Below are 26,259 nucleotides of genomic sequence, written 5' to 3'. Positions count from 1 at the left end.
TATTTTCAGGTACTATACTAAGCACCAGGGATAAAAAGCAATTTTCTCAGTCACATATGTTGCAAATATCTAAGGAAGGTTTTGAACCCAGATCTTCCTGAATCCAACCTCTATTCCCTACATCATGCTATCTTTTCATGAAAAGCCCTTTAGCATCCCCACAAATTTCTGAAAAATGAAGCAGGATTTTTGGAATTATTACAAGAGTGCACTCTGAACTCACTTCCAGTCCCTGAATGTCTGATCCTGCCAATACAAGCCTGGTTCACCTTTATTCATGCTCATAAGCCATCACAAAGGTCTGAGAGGCAGATTTGATTTAATATAAGGGAAAACTTACTAACACTCAGAGCTATTTGAAAGTTGTTTGGGTTGTCCCAGTAGTGTGTATTCTTGCTCCTAAAAGATCTGAATACACACTACTATAAAGACTGAATGACGACATATTGAAAATATTAGAAGATGTTTCACATCAAAATTGGTTTAAATGGATTATGGGTTCCTGCTCAGTTTTTCTATCTCTATAAATCAATAGTTGGTGGTTCTTCCCCAGTAGTAACCCCATTCAGGAGACCCTAAGCCACAGATAGGCAGAGCAATTCTGCCACAGCTGCTCCTGGCACCATGGAAAATGCTTTGACCCAAGAGACAGACTCCACTCAGGCAGCACTCAGAGTATCAATCCCTTTCTTCTTTATTATCAAAGGTTCCATTGTAGAAACATAAATCATCCTACAGTGGCAAACACAATGTCTCATCACTTAAGAGTTATAGAATACCCACTGGATGCATAATCTATACTAGAATCTGCCTAGAAAGTGGTCACCAGAGGAAGAGAAGGAAAGACAAAATATGTGTATATTCATTGAGCATCCACAGATCACAAAAGAGTGGAGGTGGTTGGGACCTTAGAAATAATTTAGTCCAGATGCCTCATTTTATGCATCTCATACTCTGTGTTATGGTACTTTGCACATTGCAAAACTAAAGAACAGCTGAATTACTATGCTAAACATATATCTTCCAAACAAGTCAACAACATTGTATTATCAATAATAAGTTAACATTTATATAGCATTTTAAATTTCATAACTTGCTTTTATGCATATTATCCCATTTGTTTCCCACCCCAATCCTGTGAAGTAAGTATTATTATGTTTATTATTTTTTACATATGAGCCTCAGAAAGGTTTAATAATTTGCTCAAAATCACATAGACAAAGATAAAATTTTAACTAGGTCTAACTGACTCCCTATCCAGTGCTCTCTCCACTACACTAAGCTATGAAAAAAACTAATCTATATGGAAATAATGTTTTGCTATTATCGGGAGCTGGACCTTAAGCTATTCTCAGAAATTTGGGACAGAAACTCCATCCACCAAATCAGATCAGTAATTCATATATAAATAGAAAAATTGTCTTAGTGAGTTAGTTGAAGCAAGAAGAGATTAAGTAATTTGTTTAAAGCCATTCAGCTATTTTGTTTCAAAGAAGAACTCAAGTTTTCCTTACTCCAAACACAATCCTCTATCCACTGGATAGATAGGTGATGTAATGGATAGAGTGTTGAACTTGGAAACAAGAAGACTTATGTTCAAAACCTAGAACATTTCCTAGAGGCTGTAATCCTGGACAAGTCAAGTAACCTCTCTCAATCTGTTTCTTCATCTGCAAAATGGGTGTAATACTAGCATCTACTTCACTGGGTTGCAGTGAAAATCAAATAAGATGACATCCATAAGGGGCTTTTTAAAATACATAAACCTTGAAGAACTAGATAAATGCCAGCTATTGTTATATCTTATATTGTTAAATCCTTAGTAGTAGTGGTACTAGTGGTGGTGGTGGTGGTGGTAGTAGTAGTAATAGTATCAGTAGTAATGTGGTGGTAGTAGTAATAGGAATAGCAGAAGTAAGAGTAGTAGCAATCATAGTAATAGCAGCAGCAGCAGCAGCAGTAGTGGTAGTAGCAGGTGAGGAATAGCAATAGTAATAATTATAATAGTAGTAGTAGTAATAGCAATAGTAGTAATGGTAGTAGTGGTAATAGTAGTTGTAGTAGCAGGAGGAGGAGGAGTGGCAGCAGCAGCAGCAGCAGCAGTAGTAGTAGTAGGAGTAGGAGTAGGAGTAGGAGTAGGAGTAGGAGTAGTAGTAGGAGTAGTAGTAGTAGTAGTAGTAGTAGTAGTAGGAGTAGTAGTAGCAGTAGTAGTAATAGTAGTAGTAGTAGTAGTAGTAGTAGTAGTAGTAGTTGTAGTAATAGTAATAGTAGTAGCAGCAGCAGTAGTAATAATAGTAATGATAGTAGTAGTAGTAGTAATAGTAGTAGTAGTAGTAGTAGTAGTAGTAGTAGTAGTAGTAGTAGTAGTAAGGTGAAAAATGTACAAAAAGAATTTTAGAGCAAACATCTCATTGTACAAAGCAACAGTAAAGGCTATTCAGGGGTTACTGGAACTCAATGGAATGGAATGGAACTCAAAATGATTTATCTCTGAGTAAAGCCAGGGGAGAACAGAATCAAAAAGTACTGTTGGTAGCAGCCATATGAACTTAACAAACAATATTCTGACAAAGACGTATCTTTAAAAATGGCTAGCACTACAAATCAGATAGAATTGTTTCTAGAAAGGGTAACAAGGTTGACAGAGATTCGGGATCAGACCAGTAATGCCAGAAAATACATGATTCTTCTGAAGGATTCCAGATTTATTTCTCTTCTCTCTCCTTCTCTCTTTCTCTGTCCATCTGTCTCTGCGTCTGTCTGTCTGTCTGTCTCTCTCTCTCTGTATCTTTCTCTCTCTTTCACATACACAATCTCTCTGTGTATGTGTATATATATGTATACATATATATACACAGTGTACATATATATGTATATATGTGTGTTTAATAAAGTGATAGAAACTATGTAACATGCCCCTGTAGGTGACAAAAGGTTAGGCTCTGTTGGACACCTAAAAGATTTGATCATATACTGGAAACTTGCTATCTTCTGTAAACTCATTGATAATACATTCTAATGTTATAATACAAATTCATTCTCATCAAATATCCCAGCAAATTCAGCAAATTCAGCAAATGAACTATTCTAAAACTAGAGTTTCATATTACAGATTAAATTTGCCCACAACTTCTTGGACCTAACAGTTTTTCCATAAAAATTGAAGAATGACATTTTAAATGCCGAATATATATAATTGCCATACTCCATGAAATGGAAAGCATTCAAACTATATGGATCTAGAGACTGAAATTTAAAACATATGGGAACAGGATAGTATACATTATTATGGTAGTCATAGTATTACCAGCATTGTCCCGGAGATATTTTCAGTGGGTCTACAGAAAATAAACATATGGGAAAACTATTAAATTATTTTTAAAAATATACATTGTCTGATTTTTGAGGAGGGACAGGGTAAAAGAAGAGAGAGAATAAATGGGGGAGAGAATATAATTATAATAATAATTGTAAAAAATTTTGAAGCAAGTTTTTCTGATGAAATACTGATGAAATACTATTGTTTTCTGGAAAATGATGAGCAAGATGTTCTCAGGAAAAAAAAAAAACTTGGAAAGTACTCCACAAACAAAGTGAAATATATTGTATACAAAGTAATAGCAAGTTCTGGAATGACCAGCTGTAAATGACTTTGTTATTCTCAGTAGTACAGTCATCCACACCTTCTCTGAAGGACTTATGATGAAAAATCCTTTCCATACCCAGAGAAAGAACTGATTGATTCTGAATATAGATAAAAAATTCTCTATTATTTCTCTCTCCATTTTTAACTTCATTTTTCTTCAGGGTTTTTATTCTCATTGGGGAGAGATCTATATTTTGTTTTTATTTTTTTCACAATTTGAGTTTTATGGAAATGTCTTGAATTACATGTGGTTTCTTAATTGTGGGTGGGGATAAGGGAGGGAACCTAGAACTCAAAAATCTTAAAAGCAAATGTTTAAAAATTGTTTTGAATATTAAATAAATTTAAATAAAATAATTAAATAAAAATTTAAAAATTATTCAAATAAATAAATGCTCACAAAAATGTTTTTTCTATACAATAATCCATGGAACATTAAATTTAAAGATTAATAGCAGGAAAGTGACTTGCCCTTGGATAGTTTTATCTCAACTTCATCAAAAAATGATGAGCACAAGATGATTTATTATTGTTTTTATTATTTTTTAATATCTGGCATTTATGTAGTTCTTTAAAGTTTGAAAACTTGAAAATTTTTCTAAAGCTGGATTTAAACTCACATCTTCCTGATCCAAGTTTAGTATTTTATGCTTTGTCAAGTAATTCTACACTTTGCAGAGTAAGACATATACATTATCATTTTTTTTTTTTTTGGCAAGACAATTGAGGTTAAATGCCCAGGTTCATACAACCAGTATGAGGCCCAATTTGACTCTAGGGCCAATGCTCTAGCCACTGAATTACCTAGTCATCCTAGGTATATATCTAATTTTTCCTAGACTTCACAACAAATCTGTCAGATAAGTGCTACAGATATGAAAATCCCTATTTTACACATTGGGAAAATAAAGACCTCAAAGAAAAGTGAAATGACTTATTATGTTCTCATAGTGAATGTCAGGGCTGTGATTCATTTAATTCACCTCAAACAAGATTTAATTCTGAATCTATTATTGAGGATATAAAAAATATAAAATAATAATAATAACAGCAATTCTTGCCCTAATATAGCTTATATTCTGCAGAGATGGGAGAACATATACACTGATAAGTAAATAAAAATACAAAAAGTCACCTAGTATCACAGTTGAGGCTGGAGTCAAAATTTGAGTTCAAATATCAGCGGGCCAGATGCAGCAGCTGAGGACACTTATCCAGGGCTATGAAGTTTCTTTATTTAAAGGCCCAGAAAACAAAGTTTTTGTTTTTACTATAGTCCAGCCCTCCAACAGTCTGAGGGACAGTGAACTGGCCCCCTATTTAAAAAGTTTGAGGACCCCTGAAATATGGGCTGAGACACTTACTTGGTAACCCTGGATAAAACTCTGTTAGCCTCAATTACTCCACCTATAAAAATGGGGACATAATAGCGCTGCTCAGTATTGTTGTGAAAATCAAATGAAATAGGGGCAGCTAGTTGGTGCAATGGATAGAGTACCAGTCGTGAAGTCAAGAGGATCTGAGTTCAAATCTGACCTCCGACACTTAACACTTCCTAGCTGGATGACCCTGGACTAGTTACTTATCCCCAATTGTCTCAGCAAAAAGAAGAAGAAAATCAAATGAGATTTTATATTTATAAAGTACTGTTACATAGGTGCTTAGACTCCTGTTCTTAGCACAGTATTTGGCTAATAGCAGGTTTGTCATAAATGTGTATTACTAATTCCTTTTAGTATACACAATACATACAATGTGATTTTGGTTGAAATTGGGATGGAGCCACTAATAACTGGGAGAAACAGAGACTATCATTTGAAAGAGGTGGTACTTGAGTCAATCTAAAAACTAACCTCCTGATTCCAAGCTCAGGATTATTTCTTAGAGAATTTCACCTCCCTCAGCTCTTTTGATTATCACAACAACCTATTACTTTAACCAACTTGCTTTATTCTCAGAAGAATCAGTCCATTTTTTTTTAAGTATCTGTTAAATTTTTGCAATTGGTTCCTCTCATGATTACAACCAATTCTGGTAGGTTGTATTCTTTACCTCAAGCAGTGAGAAGGGTTAATTTTATTCAAGTGTTCCAGATGTCTTCTATACCCTTGACTTTAGTACGCTAGGAACAGGCAGTCCTTTTAATGAAAATGAAAGGTATTTATTGTGCTGAAATCTTGAAACTTTCCCACCCCCAGCCTCACCCCCCAAAGAACTACCTGCCGCCTTGACCGCCCATGGAATCATTTTAGACAGTGTGAGATATGTTTTCCCCCCTTTCAGCACATTTGCAACCGCCGGCTATTGGTATCCAAGCAGTTAAAACTACATCAGCACTCAGAGCTATGAGCTCATCTTGTATAAGCACATTTTTAGTTAAACACCACAATCTAGGGGAAAAAAATGTTAGTGTGCTTAACCAGGCTGGCTCAGAATAGCTCACAATATGACGCATACCACAGGAAATAAAGTGGTATGAGGCACCTACAAAATATTTTTCAAACAAGTCATTGAAGCTGTAAGCCCCATGCCTCAGCTTTAGGAAGTCACTTATTAAGAATCAACACCAGCCGTGCCAAGCTAAGCTCTCGCTCTTGGTGATTTTCCAATTGAATATTCAGGGCCCTGTGTCTCAGTCTTGTTTTCAGGGAAGTACATGCCTGGAATGTTAGCAAGCTATTTGCTGGAAAAAAAAATGCCCACAACAGGCCCAACGTTGATCACATTAATGCGTTTGAGTGGGTATAGAGTGCAAATGATTGAAAGTACTTCCAGATCTTGGTTGTTGAGGACAAAGCAGGCTCTGTTCTCTGATCTGATGGCCATTTTTTTCAGCAGAGGATGCGGTGCAGGAAGAGGGAACAGCGCCAATCTTTGTCTAATGGTTCCAAACAGGGCCTGGGCCTGGCTCTTTGGATGCCTAGGAGTGGTAAATGAAACACAGATGGGTCAGATGGGTAAGGAGAGGGGGATTACAGGTCAGGCCAAAGAGTTGGAATAAATTAAGTGCTTATGAGGTACAGAAGGGCACATTGTTTAAGTGAATGGACAGGGAAAAAAACATTTCAGCATTGTTAGACACAGTGAACAGACAAAACTTCCCTCTTCCCAGACCACTGTAGTCCATCACATCCTAATCAGGATTATGGGATGTTTGATATATGAATAACTGTCTAAAATGTGGGCACTTCAAGCCAGAAACATTCTCTCATGCCCAAGAGGGGCTAATTTGCCAGTAAACACTTGAGATGTAATTTACTGGGGCTACGTTGGGTTCATGTTCCAGATCATAAGATAGCCAGATTTTGGGGGTTCCCTGGAGATCTCTGAGAAGGTGAGTAACCACAAATGAATACATTAAGGAAATAAAGTGACAAAAGAAATATTTCATGCGGGTTTGAAATTTTGAGTAAAATCTCCACTTTATCCCCTTAAATCTTTATCCACACATCAGAGAAGGAGAATTCAACTCAAGCAGAGAGGGCTGAGGCTGAGTGGGGGAACAAAGAAGTATTTGATTGATTTTTTTTAACTGAGTCAAAACTTAAAGATTCTGATGACTATGCTGCAATGTAAAAGGTGTAATGAATGAAATAGTTGACAATGATTATGTTCTATTCAACCCATTTCATTCAGATCTCATATAGATGCTGAAATAAATATACCCTTTTTTTTTCAAGTAATTACTAGTTTGGAGCAGAACTTCAGATCACTGGGTTTCAGTAATCCTTTATGCAGCTATTCCCTCTCACTAAATCTCCAGGTGTGCACATTTAGCTCAGCTGTTGGCTATTCCACTCCACCACTGGCCCTGGTATAAGGGATCTATAATGGGGGTGTTCTGTGTTTCCTAGTAACAGGAGTTTCCATTGGCACCAGGCCAGACCAAATGTCACCAAACTAGCTCTGCTTATGAGGAATGTACCTCATTGCTTATTCAGAATTAGAGACAAGTTAAATGACACATTGATCAGGTTTATGAACTCAATCATCTTGAGTTTCAGAAACATTACAGTCATCAGGCAACCCCCCCATACTTAGAAACATCTGGATATTTACAATTGTAGGCTAAATGCAGGAGAAATCATGCTTTTCTAGCTCTAATAAATATGTCTGAACATGAAGTGCATATATATATATATATATATATATATATATGCATATATTTATAAACACATCTAGATGTATACATGTAAAATGAGATTAGAAAAATAAAATGACCCCCAAGGGTAAGATGTCAATTTGTGAAAATCATATGAGATAATATAATGCTTATTGAGAGTAAGATGTCAATTTGTAAAGCTATGGCCTAGAATTGAGAGCATTACAGCCAAGAAAACTCTAGGAATTCCAGGCCAATATCAGAACATGGATCTGCTTCATAAGCTTGAATTTGAATATGACCCTTGGGCATGACAGACTGCTTAAAACTTTAATTGAAATCATTAGGAATGTTCACAACCATAGCATTAAGAGATGTTACCATTTTCAATTTATCCATTTCAGTTCCAGACAGCTAGAGAAGTTGGGTTTTTTTTTTCTACCATTTAGTGATTTGTATCATCTGGAAGACTCACCAATCAATAGATTGGGAGAAGGTTGTATTCTTGTATATTATGAATTTTTTTACTCATTTCTCAAAGTAGGTAGAGGAAATGTGCAAAGCTGATTGTTATGTTTGGGAAGTCATGTTTCTCATCTACATTTCTAGTCAGTCTTTCTAGACATTAACATGTAATTTAAATATTTTATACCAACCACTTCCTTAAAAACTTTTCCTTATATGTTGATTTTTAAAAGAATTATTTCTTTAGAAGAAATTATGTCTTTAGGAGAAAATAAATCTCAAAAGGACAGGAAGTCTTTTGTCAAGCCTAATAATAAAGGGAATCACAAACATAAATTTTACCGTTGTTTGAATCAGGGAGAATTTCAAAGAGAAAAAAAAATTCCAGATTATAGGTGACAAAAGTGAAGGACAGAAAATATCATTATTTGTAAAATGAAGGGCAAGATAAATAAACACATAAAGGATTAATATCCAATTCCAGAGAACTGATGTTTCCTTTTCTAGGGTATGAAAGAATTTTTTCCTAATCTTGTTTTTTCTGGCCAGTTTAAAAAGACATGGCAGTGGGAGAGGTTTATGGAAGAATCTGAAAGTAAAGGCTATTTTCATACCTCTTACAAGACTATGTGTTAGGTTAGAAGATTTGGAACTAATTCTTTAAAGAAAACAAGGCACTAGTATAGGGCTCTCTGATGATTGTAAGTATCATCTGGAACACACCTCCAAAGAATGGCTTGAAGGAGATAGGGGGTGACCACAAAACTCTCAACAAGTTACACTGACCAGGACTCTAGGGCAATCCATCAAGGGGTGTAGGGAGAGAATGGAACAGGGGCCCCTCCTGTGCCTCCTCTACCTCTCAGACTTCCTTACCCACTCTGGCTTCATGCCAAAGTTACAGGGTGGAACCGAAAGTTTTCTGCCTGCTCTGGAAAGTAAGAGCCAAACCTCTGTAAGCCTGGTGCAGGACACAACATCTTCCACTGCCAAACCCACAGGTGCTACAGTGGCAAGGTCACCTGGGTAAGGGAGCCAATGACAATGAAGTCACAGATAGCTGGAGGATTGTGGGTCACTGCTTGAAAAATGTTTTATAGCAGAAGGTGAATTCGATTTCCTGACCAAGCTCACTTGGAATTTTGAAGGAAGTAATCCGCAAGTTTTTGTGGTTTCCTGGAGACTTGGAGGTAGAATCAGACCCTATGCTCCTCTCAGTGCTCGTGGAAAGCTCCTCCTATACCCAACTCTTATTACTCATGGTGTGCAAAGAATTCATCCAAACCATCTATGAATACTTTTAAGGATTTGAGATCTTACTACGTCAAATCTGTTTCCTCCAGAAACACAAACAAACATGTCAGGAGTCAGGCTATACTTAAGCAGTAAATTAACATATAATTTAAGTATTTTAAACCAACCACATCCTTTAATTTTTTTTCCTTATATGCTGATTTTTTAAATAATTAAAATAATTATTTCTTTAAGAGAAATTATGTTTTTAGGAGGAAAACAATCTCAAAAAGATAGATGCCACCACCTAACTTTTGGTCCCACAGGCACCAAAAATTCAACATGTCCAAAAGAGAAGCCATTGTTTCCACCATCACCACCCTTCCTATTCACATACAGGGAAAGCAAAAAACAAAAAACAAACAAAAATCACTGTTTACTACACCACCATCCTCTAAATCACCCAGGCTTCCAAATTTGGTATTATTAATTTCCCATTCCCAATCAATCCACACATCCAAGCCACTGATAAATCCTGTTGTTTCTAATTTCACATTTCTATTATATGAACCCTTCTCTTTACTCCCATAGTGACTAACCTAGTTCAGGCTCTTTTCACTTCTTCCTTGACTACTCCCTTCTAACTTGTCTTCCTCTTTCAAGTATCTCCCCTATAATTCCATCCACCACTCATTTACCAACTTGACTTTTCTAAAGCTAGATTTGACCAAGTTAATTCCCTTTTCAATGAACTCTAGTGGCTTCCTAATAACTCCAGGATAAGATACAAATTCTCTGCAATTTAAAGCTCTTTACAACCTGGTCTCTTGCTACTTTTTCATTCTTCATATATTTACTCCCCTCTACCAATTCTCCAACTCAACTACATGACATTCCATAGCTTGACTCCATGCCTTAGCACTGACTTTCTCCTATATCTGCAATGCTCTGCCTACCCTAATTCCACACCCTAACATCTCTGCTTTTCGGCTTCCTTGTCATTTTTGTTTCTGAAGTTATTTTTATTAATTCCACGAGTTCCATGGAATCCTTCGGCTTCAGTCTCCTGCACTCAGTTTAAATCCCACCTTTTGTAAGAGAACTTTATTCTTACTATTCCTGACGCCTTCCTTCTGAGATTACTTTTCATTTATACGGTATATATCCAAAATATATAGATTTATACATATTTATCCCCAGTAAAATGTGAACTTCTTGTGAGTAGAAATCATGGGCTTTGGGAAAATCATTTTGTTATGTGAGGAGATGAATTAGAGTGGGGAGATAGTTTAGTTATTGAGACTAATTGGAAGGTTCTTGATGAGAAGGTCCAATCAAGAGCTGATGAGGGCCCAAACTAGAATTGTGACTCTTTGAGTTGCCCGATCTCTGTTATTAGAACATAAGCTCTTTGAAGGTAGAAATTTTTTTGTCTTTTTTTTTTTGTATACACAGCACTTAGTGCTTAGTAAGAATAGGTATTTATTAGCCAACTACATGACATAGTGAATAGACTGTTAGACCTGGAATCAGACCAGAGTTCAAATCCTGTCTTGGTTACTTACTTGCAATGTGATCAAGGGCAAATCATTTAATTGTTTATTCTCATTTTTATCATATTAAAATGAGGATAATAATGAGTGTTGTAAGAATTAAATGATATATCATTTGTGAAGTGCTTTGCAAGATTTAAAGTGGTATATAATAGCTAACATTAGGTAGCTTTTATTATTGTTGACTGAAAGACTCCCTTATTTCTGTGAGGGAGGACTACTATCCTTGTAGTCACCTAGGTTTATCATCTTAGATGTTCTCTTGTCTCTTCAGTCTCACTCATCTTTCATGTCCAATCACCTAAGTTCTATCAATCCTACCTCTACCATATATCTTGCATTTATCCTCTTTCCATTCACATGACTTACCATCCTGGTTCAGTTCTTTATCATCATCCATTGCTTGACTGTTACAAACCTCCTAATTGATTTCTCAGTCTGTAACTCTTCCCTCTCTAATCTATCCTACACATAGCTGCCAAATTGATATTCCTAAAATACACTTCTAACCACTTCACTGCCCTCCTCAAGAAGCTTCAGTGACTTCCTATTGCTTTGAGGAAAAATACAAATTGCTCTTTGGGGCATTTGAAGTTATTCACAATTTTGCTCCAACCTATCTTTTAATCTAACTTAAAATTTCTTCCCCTCACAAACTCAAAAACTGGGCTATTTGCTAAACCAAATTAATTATATACATCTCCTCTAAAATATATAGCTTTAAATATATTATGTCCAAAAATAGCAAACAAGATAATAATAACTCCATTGTTATTTGTACATATAATTAAGCTACTTCTAATGCCTTTGTGTTACAAAAATCAGTTAAATTGTGAAAAACTAATATATTCCCTATTCTATTCCTGGTTTTAGTTATTTTACTCATCTAAACTACTCATATGCCATCATTTCATCTGCAAGTTTCCTTCTTTATCTATAACTCAAGTAATATTTCCTAAACAAGCAATCTTTCCCAATTACTCATATTGTTAGTTATTTCCCCCACCACTTTTCCCAAACGCCTCATACGGGTAGTTTGGATTTCCAGAAAGCAACTGAATATTCTGTCCCTTATAATTTTAAGGATAACCCTAAGGTGATATTATAGGCTATAAACCCCCATCTGGTATACTCCCTCAATAGCATTCAGCTAATTGATGTAAATTAGCTTTTCCAAAGGGACATTTTAAAATTTGTGATTTTTTTATCAGCAAAAATCTATCTACTTTTCCTTTCAACCTACCCAACCACCATTGCCCATTTCCAGTGAGAAAGAGGGAACAAAATCCCTATTACAAGCATATATAACCAAACAAAACATATTTTTACATTGACAGTGCCCACAAGAATGTCTCATTCTGTACTCTGAGTATTTTACCTTTCTGCCAGGAGGCAGGTCTCATCACTAATTCTTTAGAATCATGATTTATCATTGTACTGATCAAAGTTCCTAAATCGTTCAAAGTTGCCTTTATAATATTGTTGTCATTATATAAACTGTTTTCCTAGTTCTGTTTGCTTCACTCTGCATTGAATCATACAGTTCTTTCCAAATTTCTAAGAAACTATTCCCTTCATCATTTCTTACAGCACAACACTATTCCATCAAATTTATATACTATAACCTGTCCAGCCATTCCCCAATTAATGGCAGCCCTTCAGATTGCCATTCTTTACTATTTTTAGCTCAATGCTTGACATATAGTAGACATCTAATAAGTATTTATTGAATTTAATTGAATTGAGCTATCTCTTTTGAAACCAAAGGTGGAAATTTATGACCACTAGGGGAAGGAATGGAGTCTATAGACCTGGAATAGAGAAATGATGACTAGAGAGGGATAAAAAAATATTTGAACTAAGAAATCTAAGAAAGGCCCTCAGAACAAGTTAGAAGGAGCATTTTCTCTCTCTTTTGGCTTTGCAGGTGTTCTGGACCCTGGAGGGGAAAGCTGTGGTAGAAGAATCCTCAACATAACCCTTTAGGGCAAATTCATGGAAAATACCTTCATCCTTTCTCTCAGACAGCTGGGGAAAGTTGTATTCAAAAATTGGGGTTTTCTAAAGTCCTTTCATCTAGGTCAGAGCTTTAATCTGTGGACCGTGTCACTTTTGCAGAAAGTGACTTTGTCACATTTTGGTGATTGCTAAATGCTTGATTGCAAACAATTTTTCCCCTCCAGGGGAAGAAAAGTATATAGGAGGAAGGAGGTGAGAGGGACAAAGCAGATTTCCAAATGTAGACTTTATTGATTCAGTAAAATTTGGGAAATTCTGGTTATGGAAAAAACTCATTAACCAAAACTAATAAAATAAGGGTTTACTTTGCAGTCTGGTTCCTTTTTTATTTGACAGAATTGAAAATCTCTCTGGAACAGCTCAGTCCATTTTTCACTTGTTAATTGTGTTTAATAGTTGGGTAATTCCCTTTCTGCTCTGAGAATACTGACTATTTACTCTTTCTGTGAGCTTGCTTTCTTTCCTGTGTAGAGCCTATATTGATATAGAAGCTTAATGCAAGTAAAGGAAAGAAAAGGGGAAGAAATGGGAGGGGGGAACAAGAGGCCTTTGATTGGACTGATGTAAGGACCGAAGGCATGGCTGGGTCCAGCCCTTGGTGACTGGTGTCAAATTGCACTGAACTCCAAGTGTTCTTTTGCCTAGACTTTCTCATGTGCAAATGCTCTAGTGTGAAATGATTTTATTATCAAATGCATGTCACAGCGGATTTCCATTTTTGTAAAACATCCACATAAATTGTTGAGCTGCAAAAACTGTCCATGCACTGGACCAAATCTTTCAGTAAGTTTTATCTACTGACACAAACACTTTCCTAGGGAAGTCTATTAGTCAACAAAGATCTACTATGAAAAAAAAAATCCTCAGCACAACACATTATGTCAGGAAGGTTCTCTTTTTTTTTTTTTTCTTCAGAAAGGATTTGTTGAAATCAATTTGGCTAAGTGTCGGTGTATTCTGACCTTTGGAATAAAGTGAAAAGCTTGTGGGACAATACAAGATTTTGGCAGGATGCTGTTGTCACTTTTCAAATCAACCTCTGGACAGATGCCACAACCACAGCCTTGTTTTAACGGTGTAAGTCATACCACAACTATCCTTTTGCCATGTACTATGTTCACTGTACCAACCACTGCCCACCCTGCCTTAAATAGCTTGTCAACTCTTATTGCCTCTATCATATGGGCTAAGAGTCGAGGTGTTATGTCTGTATGAGTTGTGGTTTCACTTTCACATCCCATGTCTCTTCTTGCCTTCCCCAGTGGGGTTGTGTGGAATGCATTATCCACAGTGAAACAAATTAGGGAGGAAAGAAATTATAGCTTAATTTTAACTTTACACCAGCCAAAAGTGATCCTTTGTTACTTATAAGGGAATGTTTATGAAAACAATATGAAAAACCTTGTAACTCAGTCTGCATAAGGAATATCTCATTTATTATCCCCTTCAACTATCCAGAACACAGCTGGAAATCAAGTAAGCAAATCAGGGCTCTGGGCAGCCAAAATCAAAGTCACAAAATTCATCTGCATTATCCTTAAGAAACTTGATTCAAGTGATTTCAGATAGAAATATGGTTATTTAGTTTTCTTCACTTATTCTAGATTAGGAGCAGCAGATTAGATAAGAAAAATCAGTGTGGTACACTGGAGAGGACCCTGGACTTGAAAATTTGAATTAGAGTTCTTCTACCATTTGCTGACTCTGTAACCTCTTCAAATCACTGAATCTCAGATTTTTCATCTGTAAAATAAGATAGTTGGATGAAGAAACTACCTATCTTCATTATAGGTATGTTTAGCCATAGCTGTACTCACCATAGTTTTCTCATCTATAAAATGATTTAGAGAAGGAAATGGCAAATGGCAAATATCCCTCCCCCCAGTATCTTTGCAAAGAAAACCCCAATGGGGTCATGAAGAGTCAGTCATGAATAAGTCATATCACATAGTGAATGTCAGAGGCTGGATTTGAATTTAAGAAGATAGATGACAAGTCTTCCAGACTTCAGGAAGTCAGTCAAGGTCATTCAGGTCAAGTGTACTGTCTGCTGTGCTACCTTGCTGTCCATCCTGAGAGGTGCAGTGAAGATAAAAGAGATCACATATATCAAGATATAGTCACCAGCAGGCAATATGATGGATTGAGGAAATTTGATTTCTTTCTTTTTTAATTTAAAAATTTTAGTATTATTTTCATATGGCCTGCTGGTGACTTAAGAGGTGTCAGAATATGTCAGAATTCCATCGTTTTCATGTGCTTCTGCCTCATGGTTTCTGGATTCATGTTTTCCACCATGTTCCTAAAAGACAATCCTCACACAATAAAATGTACTCTGGCATCCTAGGTCAAGGACAATTATTTGTACATGCATTGTTTTCTCTCAGATAACCTACTTTGGAGTAAATTTTCTTTTACTGGTTTATGATTTACTTACATTTCAAGTATAATGTTAATAACAAAAAGTATCATATTATGGGCTCAAAATAAAATTAGAAGGTTGAACTAAGTGATCACTATGTTCATAAAGAAATGAATCAAGAAGAGATCAAATTATGTTCAGTGTACTCTGTTTTAAAAGACATGTTAGAGAGATTTCCATGAAACACAGTTAAAATAATTCAGTTTGATATATAAATTTTTTTCTTTGGTAATGTACAGCAAATGAGATATGATTATATTATTGTTCATAAATACAAGTTTCTCACCAGCACTGTAGTCCAAAAAAAGTAACTAATTATCAACTTCTGATCCTCCTGCTTCTGGTCCCAGTTATTTTAGCTCACCTCTTTTGCTCATTCCATCATGAACACGGAGATCTACAATGAAGTTCCAGTTTCAAATTCCTTTATTGGGGGAAAATATAAACTCACATCAACCTTACTTGTAAATGAATTAGGTGACTATTTACCTCTACCACCAGTCACTTACATTCATTCTCTGGGTCTCAGTTTCCTTATTTGTAAAATGAAGAGTTGGAGTAAATGATCATTAATGTTCCTTCTATCTAGAATATGTAGTATAATTCAAAGCCTATTGTAAGGACAACTTCCCCCAAATATCTTTTCCTATTTACTCCCATAATTCTCAAATTTTTATTTTAGGCATTCATTCTTTAACCCACTTGGCATCAGGTGCTCTGCCTTGTTTCAACTCCATTGAACAAGATGCCCCTTCCAGATTAAACTCCTTACCTCCAATTTCATCATCATGCTACTAATTTAAGACTTGACTAACTAAACTCCCCTCAGTCTTTTCTCTCCTTCCACTGGAGCACTAGAGAATATAGTACTAAATTGTTCCCAGTACTTTCCTTCATAGAGAGAAAAAACTGGGCATTTGGGTGCACTTCGCTTTGCATCTGCTGCTCTGCTTAGTTTCAACTCCATGAAACAAAGATGCTTTTGAGCTAATTGTCCAATCCCAATTCTCACCTTTTCTTGCTTCTTTTTATATATGATTTCCTTCTCCTTCTGGGCTAGGCCTATCATTGTTTTTATTCCTTATAAACCCAGAATTTAGCACAGTTTTTTCTTCATTTTTTGAAGACGACCAATGATTACATCACAAGTTAATAGCTTGCCTTGCTCATGCACTGGATTTAAATGAGGCAGATCTGCATAAAGTTGTCAATTCAGTCTTTCTTCCAGTCATTGATTACTATAGTAGTAAGACAAAAGTCAAGATGATTGATGCTGCCAGAGAGGCAATGGATGACCTTGTTGTCTTCAATATTTGACTTGTTTCAGCCACCATCATGACCACTGGAGCAAACACTTCTCAACAGTCCATTATCTGGTGAGGAGAGTGGAGGAGGGAAAAGAATCTTCACATGCTTGATGTTGACATCACTTACCTTATATACAGATTTAAGGTCTGTCAATTATCCTCAAGCAAGTTTAGTCTGTCTGTTAGGACATCTTTATTTCAGTGTGGCTACAGCTTCTTGGAGTCATAAAGGAGAGTTGGGTGACAGATAGACACCAAAGGTAGATAAGCAGCCATGAGAAGGATTCTCACAACAGAGGTTCTAGTCCTCCTCGGAACATCCACTGCTATGTAGTATTCATGTAATTAATAGATATTGCTTGGATTGGATTTATTTGGATTAAATCATGATCCCCTTAAATGTTAAAATGTAGTATCTTTGTGAAAAGTAACTCAAAGCTATTGTCTGATATTAATATCCTGACATAACTACTATTCAATCTCATAGCTGACTGAGAATAACTAAATTAAAAGAAAATAGAGTATGATGCATATATTTTGATAAAGTAGAGAGGTAATGAAATTTAATTAAATAAACATTATGTCTAGTATAGAACCAGAAAGCCTTGAGTTCTTATGCTGCCTCTGATAACATCTTGAGTGTGTGATCCTAGACAAGTCTCTGTAAGCAATTCTCTAAAACTATAAGTTGTAGAGAAGATGCCAAAACATTGGTAAAAAGAATTTCTTTATTTGGCAATTCCCTATACTAGTGAAATCACAGCTCTAGCCCCTGTTTTATCTTTTCTAAAACACTAGAACTCTTCTAGAACACTATTCTAGAGCAACTTCTAAAACATTGGCCCTGGAGCTCAAGAAGAGCTTCTAGCTAAGTGGTCGTGGACAATGCACTTAATCTCTGTTTATCTCAATTTCTTCATCTGTAAATAATATCTATGAATAATCTGTAAATAATAGCACTATCTCTCAGAGTTGTTTTCAGAACCCTCCAGTTCAAACCTGGATCTCTGTATCCTTTATCCCTGGAGAAGTTAATCTATACATTTGTAAACTCAAAGCTACCTCCTATGTCCTTTGTAGTTCTAAATACCATAAGAGATGATAGATATAGTGATAACTATAGAATACATTAAAAAATGAAAAGTGCTTTGAGAATTCATGAGAAAGGGAACTCCATAAAAAAAGGGAGTAGCTCTTTGCTTATATTACCTAAGTTTAGCACAGTGTTTTCTACATGGTAAATATTTAATAAACATTTCATTCATCCATTTATTCATTCACCATAGAAAATTTCACAGAGGTAACAGCATTCCATAAGGAGCAGTTCACTTTCAAGAAGTGAAATTGCAGGAAAATAATATTAAAGGGCATGCTGATACATATTTAACAACTGACTCTCCAAAAATCTGACTTTTTTGTTTAATCCACACTATTGGGGTTTTCTCTATCAATCAACAAAATAATAAATCAATCCTTGATTTTTCATGTTTGCTGACACTGAAAATTTAGCAATTGGCTCTTCTGAGCTGAGCTGGTTCAAAGCTGATTCCAGGCATGTTCCATTTATCAGTAATAGAAAGAACAAAGATAGAGGGGTAGGAAAGTAAGGGATATGTTCAGTATATTACAATCAGTCCAATTTAAGTTACACTGTAGACCATTTGGAAGGAAAAAATATGAAACAAGGCTTGAAAAGCAGATTTAGATTCAAATAGTGAAGGAACTTGGATGAAAGATTGAATTTGGACTTGATCCTATGGGCAAGAAGGAGCCATGGAAGTTTATTAAGCAAGTACTCACATAATGAAAACAGACTTTTAGGAAAATTAATCTGTCAGTGTTGTTGGAGAAAAAGAGAAATAAGGTTAGATGTAAGAGACCAGATGGATGGTTATTAGAGCAGTCTAAGCAGAAAGGGATAATGCTCCTATCAATATTACTTTTTAAATAATCACTTATTAGATGTCTTCAGCTGCAGGTGCTAATGATGAACATAGTATTAAAGTAAAATGAGATCCTGAAGCATGTAAAATGAGTTTAAGAATGCAAAAGGAAGTTTTTCAGGGCTCTTTGTGCTCTCTCTGAATCTATCAGTTAGATGAAAGGTGGAACAGTCAAATCAGTCCATTGAAAGACCACACAATTCAGACTGAAACGGAGCCCTTTGATGAGGTAATTAAGCCAAATATTTATTTTTAAATGGCTGCAGAATGACACATTTCTATTTACCTTCTCCCTAGAATGACAGAATACTCTTTCACTCAGCCTAGCAATTTCTTAAAAGGCAATCTAGTAGAAGATTGGGTTTCATTCATGAAATTGTTGGCGGGTGCTATTTGCAGTAAAAGTGTGAAGTAAACAGTCTTGGGTGGAAATTTAGCTCAATGTTGAAAATCAATGGCGCAGGAAGGAGCTGGCAGCTTCGCAAAGCATGCTCAGGGGGCACAAACCCCTTTGACACCATATTCATTTTCTTGGATAAACTCATTGAGCCACCCAATTTGTCGGGATGACTAAACTCTCAAATGGGCTGATTTAACAACTCCTTTCCTACCAGAGAAAAACCTTTTCAGTCTGATTAGACTGAAGCAATCTAGGTGGAAATACTGGTTCCCACAGATTTCTATTGGCTTTGATGATAAAACCTTCTGCCTCATCTATTTCCTTTTGATCTGATTGAAAAAGGTTGCTGTGAGAGGACAGGACAAGCCTCCTTCAATGACAGGCCCCTGGATACAGCTGTGGCTTGTTAGGGCCACAAGAAAGAGAAAGGCAGCAGAATGTTTTCATTTTCATCCCATCCTTTAGTTAATATTATATCGCTGAGAAAAGTGACAGCCACACAAATACCAAAGATTTCTGTTCATTCCAAAGCTTCACATGGCTAGTGCAGATTCCTGGGCTGCAGGTCTGGCTGAACATTTCCAGGAAATACAGACTGAAAGCTAATAAATGAGACCTTGCAACCCTTTTCTATGTCAACAGTTTTGAAGGGGCATAATCTTCCTTTAGATCAGGTCCACAACGGACAAACCATCTGGATAAATGAAGCTGATTATCTATGGAGATAGTAAGTTGGGGAGAATCTGAATGACCTGGGGGGAGCAAGCTCACTGGTCTCATTTATCCAGATGATTTGCCTGGTTGGATAAAAGGTTAGTGGGGCAAAAAACATTCTAGAATTCCTAAAGCTGATACAGGGCATCCTAAATATGACTCTTAGCACTTTCTATTAAGGAAATAAGGAGGAACTCATTTTTTATAAGGTGTTAACGAAGCCTGGCTGAGTAGCCCAATTGAAAAAAATCAAACATGCCCTAACACTTCCTGTTTCTAAGAGCTCTATTAATATGCTGTCTTCCCATTTCATAAAAATACAGGTGATTTATTGCATATCACGGTACAATCCAACTTCTCTCTAAAATTCACACTTTCTACTTTAATAACTCCTGGCACAAAGTAGGTGCTCAATTAATATTTGTTGATCTGAATTAACTTTATTGTTATTTTTCACACAAAGAATTGAGGCATAGGATGGTAGATATAAAGAGAATTTCATCTAGTCCATGACAATCTACTATACAATTAAAGAGAAATAATGCCTAACCTGACAAAACATGTTTGCATTGCTGAGCAAAAAGTTAAATATCCCTGGAATACCAGAGATATATTTTTATATTTCTCAAATTATTCCCCCTTTCATTTTTTTGCTCCAGTCTTTGACAAAAGATGACTTTTCTAGACTAGGATAACTTCCTCTCCTCTCCCATGAATTCATGTGAGTTGGATGACATAATTTCATTTATAACAGAGATATTATTATAGAATTATAACATTTATGACATTAGAATCTTTCCATAGTAATTCAATATTAACTAATGTCTTAAAATTGTGATTAGTATTGAAGTCAAGGTTTTATTTTTTAAATTTTCATTATTTTATGCAACAATGTCAAATCCATGATTCCAAGACTCTACAGCTTGATTTTGATGTATGGTAGTTATAATTTAATTGTACTCCATTCAGTAAATTTCCTTGCTATAAAGGGAAAATATGAAATTTGGGTGGAAGAATCTAAAACATTAATAAAGCAAATTTGTGTCTTCCTTCCCTTGTGTGGATATAGGACAGTTAAAGGCAAGACAAGAAAAACAGAAAAAGCAAATCTTTTCAACTTGATTTGGACTGATAAGGCCAATGAGGGAGGTACTTTAAAGTAATAGGTTTCAGCATCATTGGATTAGAGTTTGATGCTACTTGCTACCATGTGAGAGCTTAAGTCTCTTCATCTCCCTGGTCCTCAGTTTCTTTATTTGTAATGAAATTGGATTAGGTGACCTCTAAGGTTTCATTCAGTTCTAAGTCTATGACCTTATGAACATGGCTCAACCAAGTCATCTTCCTCATATAAAGGACAATTCTGTAGAACTTTTTGGAATTTTATCTGGCCTCATTCTAAATACTTCTCTGCATCTTTCTTTCTCCCTTTTTTTCTATTTCTCTGTTTTTATCTCTCTCATTTTCTCTATCTCTTTTATTTCTATAAATGCCTTAAAAAAACAAAACACTGAAGCATTTTGTCTTGAGACAAAAGCATGATACAGTGGGGGAAGCATTTGCTCTAGAATTGAAAAATCTAGATTTAAATCCTTCCTTTGATGTTTGTTAACTTTATGACTTACTCAGCCACTAAACATCCCTGGACCCCATTTTGTCATCTATAAAGCAAGAGGGTTAAATGAGATGACTCTGAACTCCTTTCCAGTTCTCACTCTATGGTATGTTCCAACAAACACTCTAACTCTTCAACAGTACATTCTACGCTAACCCTACATCAAAAAAAAAAAAAAAAACAACAAAAAAGTTAATTAACTTTGAGAGTATAGCACACTCATGCAGACCATTGTAAATGACCAGAAATGTTTTGCCCCTTAGTTTTAAGTTTATTTTCATAGTTGTAGCCATAAATACTGTCTCTGCTTATTTCATTCTCAATTGTTTCCTCAAAGTTTTCCCATTTCTTTAAATTCCTTTTATTTGTCATTTCTTATAATAACATTTTAATATATTTGTAAATTATAACTTGTTTAGTTATTGTTGAATTGAGCATATGCTTTATCATCAGCTTTTTATGATCACTATTAAATTCATGTTGTATTGAACATGCTTATATATGATTTTTTTTTCTTGTTGTTCCAATAGTGGGGCCAAAAGGCAGGTGGTTGGTATAGGGGATAAGGCACTGGATCTGGAATCAGGAAGATCTGAGTTAAAATGTAGAAAAACACGCGTATTAGCTATATGACTCTGTATGAACCTCTTAACCTCTGACTACCTCAGTTTATTCAACTGTATAATGGGGATAATTATAATACCTGTCTCTCAGGATTATTGTGAGATTCAAATGAATCTCAGTGCTTACCACATATTAGATGCTTAATAAATGTTTGCCCCATTTCCTCTTCAAAAAGTATAAACAGTTTAATTTCTTTTGCATAACTCCAAGTTTTTTCTAAAATAATTGGACCATTAGATTGGTGGTCACTCTGCGCCCTTAGCCATACCAATGAGTTCAGCTCCTTTCTCTGTGTCCTTGATCCTTTCTTATCCCATCCCATTTACCCCAGTGCCTACATTTCTCCCAGGAGTTTGTTTTTCTTATGATCTATCTTTCATTCTCCCTGCTGCCTATAAATATGTCTACTCTTTTTTCCTTTAAAAAACAACTTACACTTGAAATACCCATCCCTTCAAGCTATTACTATTGTTCTTTATTTCTCCTTCCCTTTACTATCTAATTGCAAGAAAAAGATATCTACTTTTCTACCTCTTCTTCACCTTTCAATCCCTTGGTTTATGAGTATACCACTCAACTGAAATTCTTCTCCCCCAGGTTATGAACCTATTTTTCTTGCTCAATCCTTTAGACTTTCCTTATTCCTCCTCCTTCATTGCTCTTCTGCAGCTTTTGATATTCTCTTCCAATACTTTTCGAACTTTTGGTTTCGGAACTACTTTAGAATCTTAAAAATTATTGAAGACCTTCATCAAAAGTGCTTTTGTTCATGTAGATTATATCTATTAATGGTTATCACATTCAAAATAAAATTATCTTAGTAGTATTATGAAAATTATTTTTTTTTATTTCATGGATCCTCTGAAAGTGTCTTGAGATCTCCAGGAATCCTTTAGATCATACTTGGAGAATCACTGCTCTTGATTATCACTTCTCCCAATCTAGACTTCTCTGTTGGTTTCCATGTTACTACTGTTTCCTAGTTATCTGCTTACCTTTCTTTTCTTCGGTATTTTTTCCTGGCTTATCATCTATATTTTTTCAAATAATCACAGATATCTCATAAATCTCTGTTTTAGACCTTCTTTTTACTCTTCTGCTCTCTCTCTCTCTCGCTTGCTCTCGCTCTCTCTTTCTCTCTCTCTCGTTGATTTCATCAGATTCCATGGGTTCAATTATCATCTATGTGAAAATGTTTTCAGAATCTATAATCCAGTTCTAGTCTCTCTCCTGAGCTCCATTAACTTATCTCTTCTTCTAGATAGTCCCACTTTGTTTTCCCATAAGCATCTCAAACTAAAGATATTTTAAAAGGTAATTCATTATCTTCCTTAAATAATATAACCCTCTTCTAAATTTTCCCATTTCTTCTGAGGAATCATCACCTTTATAGTTACCCAGATTCACCCTTTTGGAGTATTCCTTGGCTTTTCATTTTCTTCCATCTGCCAAATCAAATTTGTTGTCAAATTTTGATAATCCTTTCTCCACAAGTTTTCATACCATTTTCTCCATTCATATAGCCATAACTATAAATCAAATAACTGCCTTGCTTAAAAATCTTCCATGCCTCCCTATATTGCCTTAAGAATAATAATTTAAAAAAACTTTAGTGTGGCCTTTAAATCCCTCTACAATCTGATCCTGATCCTACCTCTCCAGATTTATTCCATATAACTCCCCTTCTAATTCTGCATATCATGTCTAAACAATAGACATATTTCTTCCACAGGATTTTCCCTGCAATACTTAGATGGAACTCTTTTGAGCTATGATAGACCTCAGTTAAGCGTCTCTGTAGGATTCTTTACCTTTATGATCTACAAAGTGGTGCAGTGAGTACAGAGTTGAGCCTGGATGATCTGAGTTCATATCTGATCTCAGACATGTACTAGTTCTCAGTGACTCTAGGCAAATCACATACTTTGGTTTTCCTTTCTTTCTCTAGCTGTAAAATAGAGATAATAATAGTATCTATCTCTCAGGGCTGTTATAAGGATTAAATGAGATGGTTGTTAAATATCTGGCACATATTTAGAATTATAGGAAGATTAACTATTATGAGAGCTTTTATTAGTACAATATTACCTAGAAACAGAGGCATCTTAGAAGATAAAAATATAAGAGTTAAGATTCCATGACTTTCAGTGGGAGAAGATATTAGATGAATAACGTCTCAACCCCACCCAACATCTTATCAAACAACACGTTATTGACAATCACAGATTGTCAATTAAGAATGTTGAACTTTATTAGATTTTGCCATTACCATACTTTGTCTTGATCCTCTTCCTTTAATACTTCTTTCAACTTGTGATTCTTATTAAATAAAATTGGATTTATTATTAATTATATTTTTCTTTGTGAATTGTCTGTCAGTTAGATTTTAAATCTTTTAAAAATTTATTTTGCAGTTTAGTGTAGAAAAAAGAATATTGATTTTGAACAGAAGACCTGTGTTTAAAGAGAAGCTCTGCACTTTCCAGTCATGTGAACCAGGGATAACTTACCTAGATTATCTTGACCTGGTTACTTATCATAAAAAAAAAACACAAGGGAGAGTAATGTGACCTCTTAGGTGCCTTCTAGCTCTAAATCTATGACTTTTATGCAATGTCTTAGGCCAAGCATCAGAGATGCAAAGATAATTATAATAGATTCATTCCCTGCCCTTGGATATTCTATTGAGGCAGGGATGGAAATGGTTAGGTTGAATAAATAAAAACTATGTAAAGATATCATTTTGCACCTACTATATTGGCTAAAATGATAGAAGGGGAAAGTTACAAATGTTGGAGATGATATGGGAAAACTGTGATACTAATTCATTGTTGGGAGAATTGTAAAATGATTCAACCACTTTGGAGAGCAATCTGGAATTATGCCAAAGAGTTATTAAACTACCTATATCCTTTGACCCAGAAATATCACTAGTTGCTCTATTTCCAAAGATGATTAGAGGGAGAAAGAACCTATATGTTCCAAAATGTTTTTAGCAGTTCTCTTTGTAGTGGCAAAAAGCTGAACTTGCATGGAATAATGAAAAGTGAAATGTTCAGAAGCAAGAGAACAATTAAACATCAATATTGTTTTAAGAACAATTTTGAGTGAATGTTATTTTGTGTATTATAAATATCCAAATTAACTATAAAGGACATATGAAGAAAGAGGTTGTCTTTATCCAGAGAAAGAAGTGATAAATATATGTATAGAATAATTTTACATGCATACACACATATAGACACATTAACACATACATACATGCATGTGTGTATACCTATATTTAATAGTAGACCTCTCTAGAGTGAAGTTGGGGATAGGGTGAAAAAAAGGAAAAACTGGACATGATCATGATCATTTTGTGGTATGTTTAAAAAGGTATAGCAAGTTGTACATAGTAGATTTGCAGTTTCATGTGCAATCATCTCCTTATTTTACTATGTTATGAAAATGTATCTTTTATTCTATAAAGTAAATTTAAGATTTTATTTTTAAATAAACAGAAAGAAATTTCAGGAGGAAGAGAGAATTTAGCAATGGGAGTGGGGAAGGAAGAGGAAAGGTATAAGGAAAGTCTCTTCAAGGAAGTGACATACAAGTCATAGTTAAATAGTACCTTATAAATATGATACTCTTTCACATACATGATTACATTTGATCCTAGCAATAAGTAGTTAATGCATCATTTACCACTATCTCCAAATGACAGAGGAGGAAACTGAGACTCAGAGAGGTAAATGATCATAAATACAGGCAGTAATAGAACCCAGGCCTTGGAATCTAAATGCAGTGCTCTTTCCACTATATAATCTCTATGGATTTACTTATCTTTAAGACTACTTAAATCAGCTAGTGGTGGCAGACCGAATACTGACCTGAAAAATCAAAGGAATTTGGAGTCTATTTTCAGGTCTGTCAATGGCTATGACTACAAAGAACATCATCAGTGTGTCTCTTTTAGTATCTTGACCAGAAAAATCAGAATAATATTGCATCACACTCCACCCACCCCACCCCCACCTAATCACATGGAAACAGTGCAAGCATGTTATATTTTTAAAACTGAACATTATAGAATGCTTTTAGTTGGAAACAATATAGCATTTAAAAATACAGGGTATAGTTAAAATAGTGTAACTTGGTTCTCTCTCATCAGTCCTGTGCTTTTATGTATTAAGCTTCTCTTTTTTTTTAAAGCACTTAAGAGAATCTATGA

Source organism: Sarcophilus harrisii, chromosome 3 (genome assembly GCF_902635505.1).
Source record: "Sarcophilus harrisii chromosome 3, mSarHar1.11, whole genome shotgun sequence".
In the NCBI taxonomy this organism is placed as follows: Eukaryota; Metazoa; Chordata; class Mammalia; order Dasyuromorphia; family Dasyuridae; genus Sarcophilus; species Sarcophilus harrisii.
This window is presented reverse-complemented; position numbering follows the sequence as displayed.